The sequence below is a fragment of the Fukomys damarensis genome, unplaced genomic scaffold, assembly GCF_012274545.1.
Source record: "Fukomys damarensis isolate Sample0158 unplaced genomic scaffold, DMR_v1.0_HiC HiC_scaffold_30, whole genome shotgun sequence".
NCBI classification, from domain to species: Eukaryota; Metazoa; Chordata; class Mammalia; order Rodentia; family Bathyergidae; genus Fukomys; species Fukomys damarensis.
In genome coordinates, this window is record NW_022900942.1 from 47,732,661 (window position 1) to 47,747,143 (window position 14,483).

Genomic DNA, 14,483 nt, shown 5'->3' on the forward strand with positions numbered 1-14,483 from the left:
AGGAGACACGTGTTCACCAACTCTTCAGCTGGCCAGATTCTGCATACCCCGCTGGGGGACAGCTGCTGGGAAGTTGGTGTCACTGATGAAAGGTACTTGGTAAAGATTCTTTGAGACTTGACTGCTGATTGCATTTTCACTGCCCAGATCACAGCATCACGGCTTGGGCCTATTTCCAGGTTTGGTGGTTGCTTGGGCCCAGGCAGAGGGATTCTGAAGGAACAGAAACGGAAATTCACTCCTAGAGCTGCAGTATTTCAAACTCTGATTTCTTTCCCTATGCACTTGCTACTGTTTGCTTCTCAGAGTCCTCATGCAGCTGCTACCTGATGCTTTCCAGAGTTTACAGTGTCCTTCAGTGGAACAGACAGGGAGGGGTGTCACCTTCTTCAAAGTCACCTAGAACAGAACTGGAGGAGGGATGTTAGCAGGTAGAGAGGAGACATCCCCAAAGGAGCCACAGCATTTAGGCAAAGGCATGGAGCTGGGAACACAGGACCAGCTCTGGGGACAAAAACAGCCCATCTGAAGAGCACTGACGAGAACAGCAGGAAAAGGGGCTTGGCCTGAGCACAGGGACCCAGGGAAGGGTTGTGCTTGACTTGGCAACAGTCACAGGGAGCGTGGATGTGACCCAGAGAAGGAGCTGGGAAGGAACTGTGCTTTGGAACCCTGTGTAGGCTGCACCCCCACTTGGAATGTTCTTTCTAGTGCTCTTCACTCCGCCAACTCTTCTTCAACTTTTAAGCCTCAGTTCAGCTCTCGCTTTCTCAGCTTGACCACCTGCTTGCCTGGCTCAGACCAAGGCTCCCACAGAATTTCTGTATTTTTCCGCGTATGGTCCTTATCACATCAGTCATTTGCTTACTCATTTGCAGTGGTCTCTCCTGCTTGTGTTTTCTTTGCCCTACTGTGAGAGTCTGAGGGCAGCTCCACATGCATCTTGTTCATCACCAAGAGCACTCGGTCTTGGCTGATTGGTCAGCAAGCTGTAGGGACAACATGTCCTCACCCACCACTGCATGGGGCTCCAACATTCTGAAGAGGAGGTGTGCGCCCCCAGCCACTGTTGTTTGCCAGCACAAAAGCTAAAGCCTACTGTTAATGTACTGCCTCCCTGGGGTCTGGCTGTCAGTGTGTGTGTGTGTGTGTGTGTGTGTGTGAGAGAGAGAGAGAAGAGGTAAGTGGCAGAAAACATTGCTGGGATCCACTGAAATGGCCCAAGGAGATTTCAACTACCTTGCAACTGGAACCTAAGGGGCAAGGCTGGTCTCCAGAGTGGAATCAGACACCACCTGGACTTTTAAAAATACCATAGACCAGGAAATACCGAGGCAGGGCCTTCTGACACTCGCTAACCTCCAGCAGGCTGCAGTGAGCCTGGCTGCCCAGTGTTCCAAGCAACCAAGAGACCATCAGGGCTGGTGGGAAGAAAGCTATTAATCACCCCTGAGGCAGGCCCCTGGCCAGGACTTTATCTCACTCTTTCTAAAGCTGTTAGCACCTGAAGTGAGGGTTAGAGAGCTTGAGATTCCCTGTGGGGCCACTGAGTCAGGAAAGCCCTGCTGAGCTCCAGAGGACACTGTGCCCATCGGAGACCACCTTAGAGAGCGGCTCAGACCCTTCAGGCAGTTCAGGCAGCTCCTCCCTCATGCTTGGTCTTGCACGTCTGAATTTGAACTTGCTGTGGACTTAGAAGAAAGAGACCCATGGTAAAACTGGGGTCGGAAAACCACCTGCTGTCCTGAGCAGCCTCCTTGTGATGCCTTACCTGCATCGAGCCCAATTATTTGGGGAGCAGTCAGGACCTGCCTCATCCTGGCTCCCCACTGCTTGTTGGAGATGATTTCTGGGCCCAGGTGAGGCTCTGAGCTCCTAAAGACATTTGCAAGCATGGGAGGCAGGAACTAGGTCTCTCTCTCTCTCCCCCCCCTCTCCCTTTCTCTCCCTCCCCCTAGCCGCAGGATTTACTCATACATAGCTCAGTGAGACCCAGACAAGCACCCTTAGTCTTGAAAGGAGGTTGTTGGCTCAGACCAGGAGGCTGCATTGCTTCCACGGTACGGCCCCCAGAGGGCGCTCTGCCCACAGAAGTTTGGCCTCATCTTCCAGCCCAGGCGCCCGTGAGGTCTGGTGGGAAGAAAGAAACAATGGAGAGAATGGCCTGTTTGCCTAACCCAGTTTCTAGACCTATGTCACTGGGGACTCCGGCTTCCACAAAACATCTTTTGAGAGTCCACAGAATCCAAACAGGAAACTTGTGCATGGCCTTTCCCCCATCTTATCCCTATTTGCAGTAAGTGCACAGTGGGTGGTAAGCACATGAAGCTTGCAGTGTTGCGTCCTTACACTGCTCACTATTCTCCCTTACCTGTCCATGCCCCCTCTGGGCCCTGCTCTAGCCATTCACCTCTCTTGCACCTGGGTCCACCTGCTCCTGTGGAGCAATGTGTGCACTGTGGACTGAGCCTGATTCGCATGGTTCCCATCCATTCCCCTCCTGGGCCCCAGCAGAGCCTCCCCAGATGGTGAAGGAGCTCAGGAAATGTCTCTAAATATGCCACATTAGTATGCAACTTCGAACCACAGGGACAGCAGGTGCATTTGAGACGCTTTTTCTGAGTCTCCCTTTGTCTGATTAAAAGCAATGGATCCTCCACATACAACCCAGAGTCGTGAAAACTCTGCCTAGAATTTTTATCAGGGACCAGCAATATCTCAGACAAGGAAGGAACTCTGAGTTTATATCCAGTACAGACAGTCTGCCACCTATTTCTGCCTGGCCTGTTCCTCTTTCCATAATTACTCACTCTTCCGTGTTTCCTAGCCCATTGCTGTTTTGAGGAAGACACATAAACCTAAAAGTTACATTAGGTTTTCTGCTATTCACTTTTTTTTTAATTTTATTGAGTTTATTGGTACATTTTAGGGATACAGAACAGTTACATTCATTGCTATTCACTTTTTTTTTAATTTTATTGAGTTTATTGGTACATTTTAGGGATACAGAACAGTTACATTCATTGCTATTCACTTTTTCTTCATGCAATGCCCCCTTCCAACCATGCTTCCATGTGCCAGATAATAAGTGCATGACATCGTCTTCTGCTCATTGTCAGTTTCTCAGAGGCTCAATGATTGAAACTGCAGGTTAGTAGAGAGGGCTCCCTTCATCCCTACAGAACAATACATATTCACTGATATCTGGCTCAGCTGCTAAGCCAATCAATGCTAAACTCCTTTCCCGGGATGGAAGGGTCGGGGAGTCCGGGCTCCATAAGAAGAGGCTTGTGAATAACATGATGATGTCTGAACACATCTACTGGGGGACTACAGTGTATGAGTGCTGAACAGTTGTCCTCCAGCAGGGTTTGGCTCCGAGCTCCCAGCGCTTTTGGGGAGAATAGTGTTTGATGGGGGAATGAGGCTGGCTCAGCTCTACTTGCTCTGTTCCGGCTCTCAGAGTTACTACACCTGAGACCTCCTCCCTAATTCTTTCCCACCCCCCATTCAGTGCAGTTCAGGGGGGTGGGACCAGAATTGGGAAAGGGCTGAAGCGACAGAATCACAGTAACACACTGCAGAGCTGGAGTCTGGGGCCTGAGATTGTCCCCAGGAATCTCCATTAGCTCTGCCTCCCCCAACACCCAGACTGTATCATACCTACGACAGTTCATTGTGATTGCCAATCGCAATGAAGAAGAGATGCCTAGCAGATCAGTAAAGCACACTTCTGGGTCTGGCTGGCTGGCCCCTTCCATTCTGACACTGTTCTACTCTGCTTCCCAGCTACCATGAACTAAGCAACTCTGCTTTGTCATTCGCTTCTGCCGTGATGTTTCTGCCGTGGATCTAGCCAATTATGGGCTGAATGCTCTGAAACTGTGGACCACAATAAACCTCTCCCCTTTAAGTTGCCAGCAACAGGAAAACTGATCACTACAGTGCCCAAGTCCCCACTCACTGGAGTCCTGCTGAGTTGACAGCATCTTGAACAAAAGCTGGACTCCTCAGCAGCTCTGATTACTTGGTTTCTGCTGCAAAAATCAGTGGCGATTCATTAAAAACCCCACGTCTTGATGTTTTAGAGAGAATTTTAGTTGTTTCAGTTGATATTTGCTCTAAAGGCTAGCAGTGTCTGATAGTAATTAAAGCCTCCTATTCTCTGGAAAATTCATTCCTTTTAGAAACAATTTATTTCAGATGCTAATAAAAGCAAACTGCTTATTCCTAATGGATTTTGAGGCACTCAAAGGCATATAACTACCAAGACATGGTGATCTTTGCCATGGGAATCTGAGATCTTTGTCAGGGTCCCCCAAGGCTCTCTGACTCATCAGGAAGAGCAGTAGAGCTGGGGTCTCCAAGGTTAGAGCTGTGGACCTTCCTGAGGGTGGGGCCAGGCTAAGGCATGACCAGAGTTTGCTCTGCACATCAATGGGAAACTATAACCATAAGCAGGGGGGTTCATCCCTTGGTGAATGCAAAGCCCATCAGCACAACCAGGAAATTCATGAAGAGAAGTGGTACTGTAATCCCAGCATTCTGGGAGGCTGATGCAGGAGGATCGAAAGTTCGAGCCTGGCCTGGCAACTCAGTGACTTCATGAGAATTCGTCTCAAAGTAATAATAAAAAGAAAAATAACAGTGGGCTGGGGTATAGCTTAGGGTAAAGATCCTGGGTTCATACCCCAGCACTGAAAAAAAAAAAGTGAAGGGAGAGGTTTATTACTTAAAGTAATTGAGGAGCACAATTGAGATAATTCTCAACACAGTGGTTCCCAGAACAAAAAAGCTAGAGAAACTTCTACATATTCATATAGGAAAAGTCATCACAGGGAGAGGTGGAACGTTCCCAACATACTCTGAGTGCAGCACATTAAAAAAAAAATAAAGGAAGACAGCAACACCTGCAGGTGGAGAATCAGTATTATAATAAACAAAGATTACACAGGGTCACCTAGAAAGCTGAGTCAGAACAACTCAGTGATTTTGTCTGGTTCCCTACAAGTTTCTCTGGAGGGCCTTATGTGAAACAAAAACAAACAGAAAATGTCTTTGAAGGAATGTGAATGGTTGTTTAAAGGAACAGCAGCTTTTTCCTTTCCCAATGATAGGCGATTATCCCCAAAAGGACCCACTTAGCTGCCAGCAAACTGTGGAATTGCCTGATTGGTGGTATTTTATCGCTCTGTAAATTGTAAACGACAGATAGTGATTCGAAGGTAAATGAACTGTCTCTGGTAAAGGAGCAACCCTTCTCCCATGTGGAAAAGATAGTTTTGGGATCATCTGCAAATTTATTGCAGTATTCCTGAAGTATAAACATATCTATTCTTTGGATTCTCCTCTTAACTAGCTCAAACATCCCGCAGGGATCCTCTTTCATAATGAGTTAAAGAAAAGCTTCAGTGGTGTTCATTTTATATGCTGGAACCTTGATCTTGGATTTCCCAGTCCCCAGACCAATGATCAGTAAGTTTCTCTTGCTTAAATTGGCCCAGTCTAAGGTATTTATAAAAATGACCCAAAGAGCCAAGACATGATGTTCAAGCTTTCGTATTTAACTTTATCTTGTGGTTGTAACCAGGTAAGTGAGCCTCAAAAGTTATCATTTTTCCATAAGTAACTAAGTTGTGAACACCAGAAGGTTATTCCCATAGCAAATGTAGCCAAAAAAGAAAAAAGGCATTATATTAGCTACTTTCAAATCAGCAACTTCCATCAGTATCAGTACTACTTGTGGCACTGCACTTAATGTTTGCCACTTATTTTGTTTACTTGACAATGTGTTTGTTCAGCAAGTATTTATTGAGCACCTAATAATGAGATATTGGAGATATAAGATAGTGGAGATATAAGACATCAGTCATGCACTGCATAATAAAGTTTGGTCAACAAGGGACAGCACAAATCACAGGGGTCTGGCAGGAGTATAAAGGAGATGAAAAAGTCCCATCATCTAGTGACATTGTAGACATCCTGACTGTGTAACACAATTTAATCACATGTTTGTGGTGGTGCTGGTGTAAACAGATCCATTGTACTGCCAGGTATATAAAAGTATAGCACATACAATTATGTGCAGTACCTAATAATCAATAATGGTGATAAGTAACTATCTTATTCATACGTCCATTTATTATTTTAAAAATAATGTCCAGGGCCAGGGATTTAGCTCTGTGGTTCTGCTGCCTGCCTCGCAAGCGCAAATTTGATCCCTGGTACAAAATAATAATAATATTGACCTGGTACAAAATAATAATAATAATAATAATAATAATAATAATAATAATATTCATATTATATTTGCATGAGAGTAATAATTTTACTTTTCCATTGCAAAATATCCTTTAACACAAACTTCAGCATCCTCCACATTTTTGGGGTTTTTTTGGTTTTTTTTGGTTTTTTTTTGGTACCGGGGATTGAACTCGGGTCCTTGCGCTTGCAAGGAAGGCCACCGAACCGCTGAGCTAAATTCCTGGCCCATCCTCCACATTTTTGATCCATCAGCTCTGGGAGGGCCCTGAAAATGGGATGTCCAGCAGGTGCGTTGCTTACACTCTGAGGACTCTGCCGTTGGAGGGCATACTTGAGTGGCCAGGGCTGGTATAGGGGGGAAACACTTCTGGGACCAAAACCTTAGGATTCACAGGCCCCTGTGTGGATGCTGCTCTGAGTATCCCATAGGGGGAGCCCACTGGTGGTAGAATCAGAGCTGTCAGGGCTCAGGACACCACCACAGACCAGGACTGTAGGAGACCAGAATATGCTACCCCAAAATACACTGCTATGGCATATTTTGAGCATGTTATTCTGAGAAACTGCAGGCACAGGAGTAGGTCTGAAAGGCTGCTCTTTTTTGGAGGACATTTACATCTATGAAGGACAGCTATATGGGTAAAGAATCTGTGTCAGAAGAGGGCTGAGACTATTATCACCCCGGAGACTTTTAGCTGCACAACAAGCGACCTTTATTCTCCACACCCTTCTACCTCTCTCTTTCCAAGTTGTCTTCCAAATCCCCAAGCTCCTATTCATTTCTATAGCCCAGGATGCTATAAATAAGACTTAATCATCTGGCCCTGATTTTGAGCCTCCTACTTCTGTGGGACTCCCATACCTACATAGGCAATGAAACAATTTTTTTCTTGTTAATCCATTTTATGTTTATTTGACTGGAGTGGAGTGAACCCATTATTCTCTCCCCCTACCACGACAATGTTCTTCCCCAATGCTCGGGGTGAAAGTTGGCTGGGCTGTGTGCTTTCAACCCATGCACCCACTGCTTATGTTCCTTAATGCTGGGACTTCCAAAGTGGACACAAAGCACAGTAAGGGTGGGTGAATCAGAGAGAGGGACCCTTGCCACGTTCCCTGGATGCCCTTGTCTGACGGGTCATATCATACCACAGAATGGTCCTTAAGTCTCTCCAAGACCTGGGACCCTGGGAGGGGCAGGGATGTGTCACTGCAGAATCCCAACCCTGCCACCAGCCCTCACTACCATCACCATCCTCTCCCAGCCCCGGCCCTGGAGAACAGGGTGTCCTGAAGTCAAGCCTCTAGCAACGACCTGTCTCAGGCAGAGAAAAATGGGCCACCATGGATTGCCAGAAGGTTGGGGCCTCTTTCAGGTTTTCTGCCAGATAGTTCTCTCAGGTCCCCTCTAGCCCTGCTTACCTATAAACTGTGCTCAGCTCAGGGTCCCCATGCTCTAGTTGCCAGCTGGAATTTAGAGAGTGGGCTTCATGCTGTCTTTTTGCCTTTATTTCTGTTGGGGTCAAGCGAGTCTTATTGACTCTTGGATTCTGTTATCTGTGGCCAGCTTGTCTGTGGCTGTTAGAATCTGCAGATTGCAATGTTCTGTGGGTCTTCCCAGCTCTGATTACATCCAGCAGACTATAGGAGCTGGGTGGCAAGACCAGGCTGCTTCCAGCCACCTGAGTCCTGCCCAGGGTGGCGCACACCCCTGTGGAGGAGGCGGTGACCCCAGGCCTGGCGGGCTTTCTAAACATGGCAGATGAGCAGTGGCTTGCTGAATTCACCTCTACGCATGCCAGGCTCTGAGGAACTCATTCTCATCTGCTATGGGCATCCCTGCCCCTGAGTGTCATCTGTACAAGACCAGCTTGCACTCTGCTGCTGGCACACAGGAGGTGTTTGGTATATATTGTTGAGCAAATGATGAAGCCACCAATTTCTTGTGTCAGACAGTCAACCAGAGCACTTAGCTTATCATGGCAGGGAGCGATGGGTTAGAATCTCTCATGTCTACTCCCGTCACTTTATTAAAGAGGAGATTGAGTTGGCAGGGGACTGACAAAAGTGGCATAGTAAATTGAAAGCAGTGCTGGGCCTGAGTTCTCATCTCCATTGCAGAGATCAGTGGGGCCCCAAAGGCCAGGACCCTCCCTTTATCCCAGCCTTGAGCTAAGCCTGGGGTTTGGAGGTCCAGGATGGCCCCTCTGCTATCGGTCTCTAAGTCTTTCCCACCTGTCCCCTATTGTCCCTTCTGTTTAATTCTCTACACGTTGGGCCTGAAGCCTACCCATGACCCTCTTGGCCTCACCCCACGGGCCTTCCCTGTGCATCTGTGGTAAGAAGGGCTACACAACAAGCCTCAACCACTGGGGGCAGAACCTTTGCAGGACTCCATTCTATTCCACTTCTGTCTGTTCTTAAGTTTTAGCAAAAGGTAGTCTATCTACAGAGGCTTGGATTCAGGTTCTACTACTTCATGTGAGCCATGGGGCCTCAGCCAAGTCCCTCTCAGTATCATTCTTCTCTTCTCTGTTTCTGCTCTGGGAAGAAAGCTCAAGGAACTTGGGCTCTTCAGGAGATTTATTCCACAGACCGTCACTAACCTCAGAATCACATGGGCAGATCCTCGTAGCCCCACACAGCAGAAGACTGATCTTATGCCTGAACCCTCCTAGGTTCCCAGAACAGCCAGGCTGGGTGTTCTCCAGGACATTTCTTAGCTATTTTTTAACACCTGGGCCTGGACCTGGAGCAGGTGCTGAGGTTCTGGGGCCTAGACTCCCTTTCCCATTTAGTTTCATGGAGACAGACACCATTACAGTGTGGATCTCAAATGTCCCCAAAGGCCCACACATCAAAGGCTGGGTCACCAGGGTGACACTGTTGGGAGATAGTGGAAGCTTTAAGAGGCAAAGCCTAATGGGGGGTCTTCGGGTCACTGGTGTGAGGGTGGCCATTTTGAAGGAGATATTGGGGTATCTGTCCCCTCCATTTTCTTTCATTTCCTGGCCACAAAGTAAGTGGTTTTTCTCCACTACATGCTTCTACCATGATGTGCTACCTCATCACAGGCCCAAAGCAACGGGGCCAACTGATCACAGACTGAAACTTCTAAAACTGTGAGTCAAAGCAAACTTTTCCTGTTTACAATTTTATTTATCTCAGATTTTTACTACAGTGATGAAAAGCTAACTAACAGAGGTACTATGATCTCATGGAGATGCTGAGAGAACTCTGTGCTCACCTTTCTTACCTACTAAGGCCCCCCCACAATTCACAGATGCTTTAAGTCAGGGGCCACCCAGTCTAACAGCTCTGATAGTATAGGGTCCCTCTCCTCCTTCCACAGGGCTGGGCAGAGCAGGTAAGGGTGGGTGTGACCCGAAAGCTAGAACACTGGTGCACACATGGGACAGGTACGCACCTGATTGCCTCTTTATTCAGCTGACTCAATTAAAAGTACCTCAATGGTTCTTCAAGTGGAAGAGGCGGGTAGAAAAGGGAGTTTCAGGGGTGAAAAGTGAGCATGTCATTTGTTGTTACTAGCTTTGGAGACAGAAATAGATGAGGCTGGAAGGGCCAAAAAACAATTCTCCCTCTGAAATCTACAAAAAAGCTCACAGCCCGCTATCTTTTTTAAGCCTACATTGGAATTCTAGTCTACAGAACTGTAAGGTAATACCTTTGTTGTCTTAAGCCACCACGTTTTTGGTAACCTGTTTCAGCAGCCACAGAAAACCCAACAGAGTAGTGGTGAAAGTCCTTTGTAAGCCAGGCACCATGGGGGTGAAAGAACAAGAGAAAACAGTAAGGGATTCGGGACCTAAAGAGCAACATGATGATGAATTCTCTGGGGTATTTTATTTTTGTTTTGTTTGGTTTTTGCCTAATGCACTTGGACCTGATGCTAGAGGAACCTGAAATGTACAGACACCAGAGTGCAGATAAAAATTTTTTTAAAGAGAAAAAAAAGTCAGTTCCCTTTAGCTGAAGGACCAGAAGGAAGCAGCCTAACAAGGCAGCAAATCTGAACAAACAGATTTTTTAAATCCCCACAAAAACTGCTTCACTTTTGCTAAATAAAACTGAAAATAAAACCATAATTCCACCCAACCTCTGTCAGAAAAGGCCAACTGTGGACCTTAGATTTCCACCTGTGCCTCAGTTTAACAAAAGGTCCCACCACTCCTCAGAGGTGTCAGAGACAGACCCCACACCAAGGAAGTGTCCCTCTGCCTCCAGTGGAGGCCAACTGGGGAAATTTCCATCCCTGTTGGCCCAGTGTCAGAGAATCCTTGCTAAATAGAAAGTTTAATTAAGACTCAGAGTCTCAGGCCAGGGATTTAGCTCAGTGGTGCCATGAACGTGAGTTCAATCGCCAGTACCAAAAAAAAAAAAAAAAAAAGATTCAGTCTTTTTTGTTTGTTGGCTTGTTTGCTTGAGACAAGGTCTTGCTAAGTAGTTCAGGCTGGCCTTGAATTTACTATGTAGCCCAGGCTGTCCTCAAATACACAATTCTCCTCCCTCACCTTCCCAGGTATTGAGATTACAGGCATACACCACCATGCCTAGGAATATTCAGAATCTCCTAACACAGTACCTCAAATGTCCAAGATGAAAATCTTCTGAAGAACAAAGAAAATCTTAACTTACATGAGAAAATAAGATTAACAAGTACCAACCTTGATAAAACCTATGTTTTGGAATTATCTGGCAAGGATTTTAGAGTAGTAAAATTTTAACTAGCCATTATGAATACACTTGAAGCAATCATATAGATAGATAGATAGATAGAGAGATAGATAGATAGATAGACAGATAAATAGATATATCTCTTTAGAAAATAAATAAAAGGTCCCTGGAGAGAAGAAGGACCAAATGGAATATGGGAACTAAAAATCTTATAATATCTGAAATAAAAAAGCATTCTGGATGGATACAACAGTAGACTAGATAGGAATGAGGAGAAAAATAATTCATTAGCTAGAAAACAGATCAATAGAAAAAATAGCAGAAGGAGAGGAGGGAAAGAGAGAACAGAGCCTCAGGGACTTTTGGGGCTATAATGAGAGGGTAAACATTTGTGCTCCTGGAGTTGCAAAAAGAGATGAGAATTTGTGAGTAAAAAGTATTCCAATAAAAAAGTGGCTGAAAATATACTAAATTTGGGCTGGGGATTTAGTTCAGTGGTGCCACCGCCTGCCTCACAAGGTCCTGAGTTCAATTCCTTGTACCAAAAAAAAAAAAAAAGTAGAGCTAATTTGGGGTAAAGATACAATCCTACAGATTCAAGAAGCTGAGTAAATCTCAAACCAGATAAGTGCAAAGAAAGCTACATCAAAGCACATCAAAATCAAAATTCTGAATACCAAAGAAAAAAGAAAGAAATCTTGTTATTAGAGATAAATGATAACTTGCCTATAAAGAAAAAAAAACTATTCAAATGGCAGCAAATTTCTCATCAGAAACCACAGAGAACAGAGGAAGTGGCATGACATTTTTCAAATGCTAAAGAAAAGAGCTGTCAACCCAGAATTCTGTATTTAGTGAAAATACACTGTAGGAATACAGGGTAAATCAAGACATTCTCAGATGAAGAAAAATTACAAGAAGAATGTGTTTCCCACAGAGCTGGCCTACAAAAATGGATAAAAAAAGTTCTTGGAACAGAAAGAAAATGACAAATAATCTTGACTCTCTTACCTTATTACACATGTAAATCTAACTAGAAAAAAAAGAAAAAGAAAAGACCAAAGACACATTGGATGAGTAAGCTCTTAATTTAAGAGCTAAATCTATTCAACTCTTAGAAGAAAACACAGGAATCAATCTTTGTGGCTTTGAATTTGGCAGTAGTTTCTTAAATATGGCACCTAAAGCACAGCAAAGAAAAAATAGATAAATTGTATTTTACCAAAATCTAAAATGTTTATACTTACAAGGAGTACCACCAAAACAGTGAAAAAAGAGCCCATATATAAAGAATTCTTACAGCATAATCATGTATTTTTTCCAATGGGCAAAGAAACTGAATAGACATTACTCTAATGTATACACATGCTGGACAAGCAGAGGAAAAGAGGTTCAACATTGTTAGCCATCAGGGAAATGCAAGTCAAAGCTAAATGAGGACCAGGAATTTAGCTCAGTGGTTCTGGCACCTGCCTGGCAAGCGCAAGGGTCTGAGTTTGACACAGCGACTCCCCCGTTCCAAAAACAAAACAAAAACAAATGAGATACCACTTCTAATGCTAACAAGACGGCTATTATAGAACAAGACAGGTAATTACAAGTGTGGGTAAGAATGTGGAGGGCCAAGGATTTAGCTCAGTGTTACCGCAAGTGGAAGGTCCTGAGTTCAATCCCCGTTACTGCAAAAAAAAAAAAAAAAAAAAAAAAAGAATGTGGAGAAATCAGAACCCTCACACAGTGATAGGAGGAATGTAAAGCAGTGTAAGTGCTTCAAAAACCAGTTTGGCAATTCCTAAAAATGTTATGTGAACAATAGTCCTATGACTCAGCAATTTTATGACTAAGCATATGCTGAAGAAAAGTGAAAGAATATGTCCACACAAAATTTGTTCCTGTAAAAACCTCAGAAGCCAGAGACTCAGAATTTATATTCAGTAAAAATAGTGAATGTTTATTTTTACTTCCTAATGGAACAACTACTTTTCACATACAGTTATGATTATATCTGCACTTTGTTTTTTTAGTGGCGGACTTGGTTGCTACCATCCCATAAGCTGGAGCACATCTCTCTCAGAGCCACAATCACCTTGGTTAAAGCATATCAAATTGGGGACTGAAATTTCAAAAGGATAAAACCTAGGACACAGAGACATTTGTTTTCTGTAAAAGCTGAGACAATGGGTGCATGTGGTCCCTGGAGATGTTTATTCATATGAAAGGGTTAGAGAAAAGCATTTCTAAGAGTCCTTTAGAAGGGGAGAGGTGTTTGCATGTGTCTCCTCTGCATAATGGCCAACATGGGGTGGTCTGTATTCCTTACTTCAGACTTTGTATGTGCAGGACAGTTGACCGGGCTTTCATCATATTTTCAGAGACACAGAGAAGCACGTGATTATTACTTCTGTAATATCAATAGGTAGAAATCTGGCTCTGGTCCAAACGTCTTGTGTGTACATTTTATTACAGTTGTAATAAATGTTAAAAATCAAATATATACCTGAACTGAATTTTCAACATCAGTAGACTGACTTTAAATATATATATTGTAATATTTTGAGCAGTTGCTTAAAATGCTATACAAAGATATATTTTAAAATACCATAAAAAAATTAAAACTCTAGAAGGTAAATAAAAATGGAAGTCTTGGACAAGGGACTTAATCTAAAACCTATAGAAAGTCAAAACAAAGATAACCCAGACACTGAAGCAGAGGAAACAACAGAAAATAAAACTGAAATGGAAGAGTTAAGCCTAACATATTAATAATTACATTTCAGGCGGCCCTAAGGCCATGCATTCTGCCTCTGTCTGAGATGGATCACAGAGACACAGACTTATATGAAGACTACAAGTCCCCGTTTGATTTCAATGCAGGAGTGAACAAAAACTGCCTCTACCTGTCCCTAGTGGGAATTTATCTCCACCTGGATCACCTACTCAGAAACTTGGTTTGCTGAGGACAGACCCAGTACCCGAGCAAGGAGAAGATCCTGCAGCCACACTCAGCGCCACCGGACGCTCTCGGAAGAGGGGCAGGATGAGCCGAGAAGACAGCTGGCAAAGGTGGAAGAAGAAATCCAAACTCTGTCTCAAGTGTTAGCAGCAAAAGAGAAGCATCTGGCAGAGATCAAGTGGAAACTTGGGATCGGTTCACTACAGGAGCTAAAGCAGAACATCGCCAAAGGGTGGCGGGACGTGACGGCCACATCCACATAACGGAAAGCCTCTGAAACCTTATTTCAGGCTGGACAGAAGGCTTCAGCGGCCTTTTCATCTGTTGTCTCTGTCATCACCAAAAAGCTGGAAGACGTAAATATACGATCCATTCAACATTCAATTAGCATGCCTGCTATGAGAAACTCCCCGACTTTCAAGTCATTTGAAGAAAAGGTTGAAAACTTAAAGTCTAAAGTAGGGGAACCAAGCCTGCTGGTGGTGATTTTGGAGAAGTGGTGAATTCAACTGCAAATGCTAGTGCTACTGACAATGAGACGGCAACAGAGCAGACACAGGAGAGCCTGTGA

At 44.5% G+C, this 14,483-nt stretch overlaps 1 pseudogene; it reads left to right on the plus strand.

Moving 5' to 3' along the window:
• The first annotated feature begins 13,772 nt into the window (after window positions 1-13,772).
• On the plus strand, window positions 13,773-14,483 carry LOC104871936 (annotated as a pseudogene).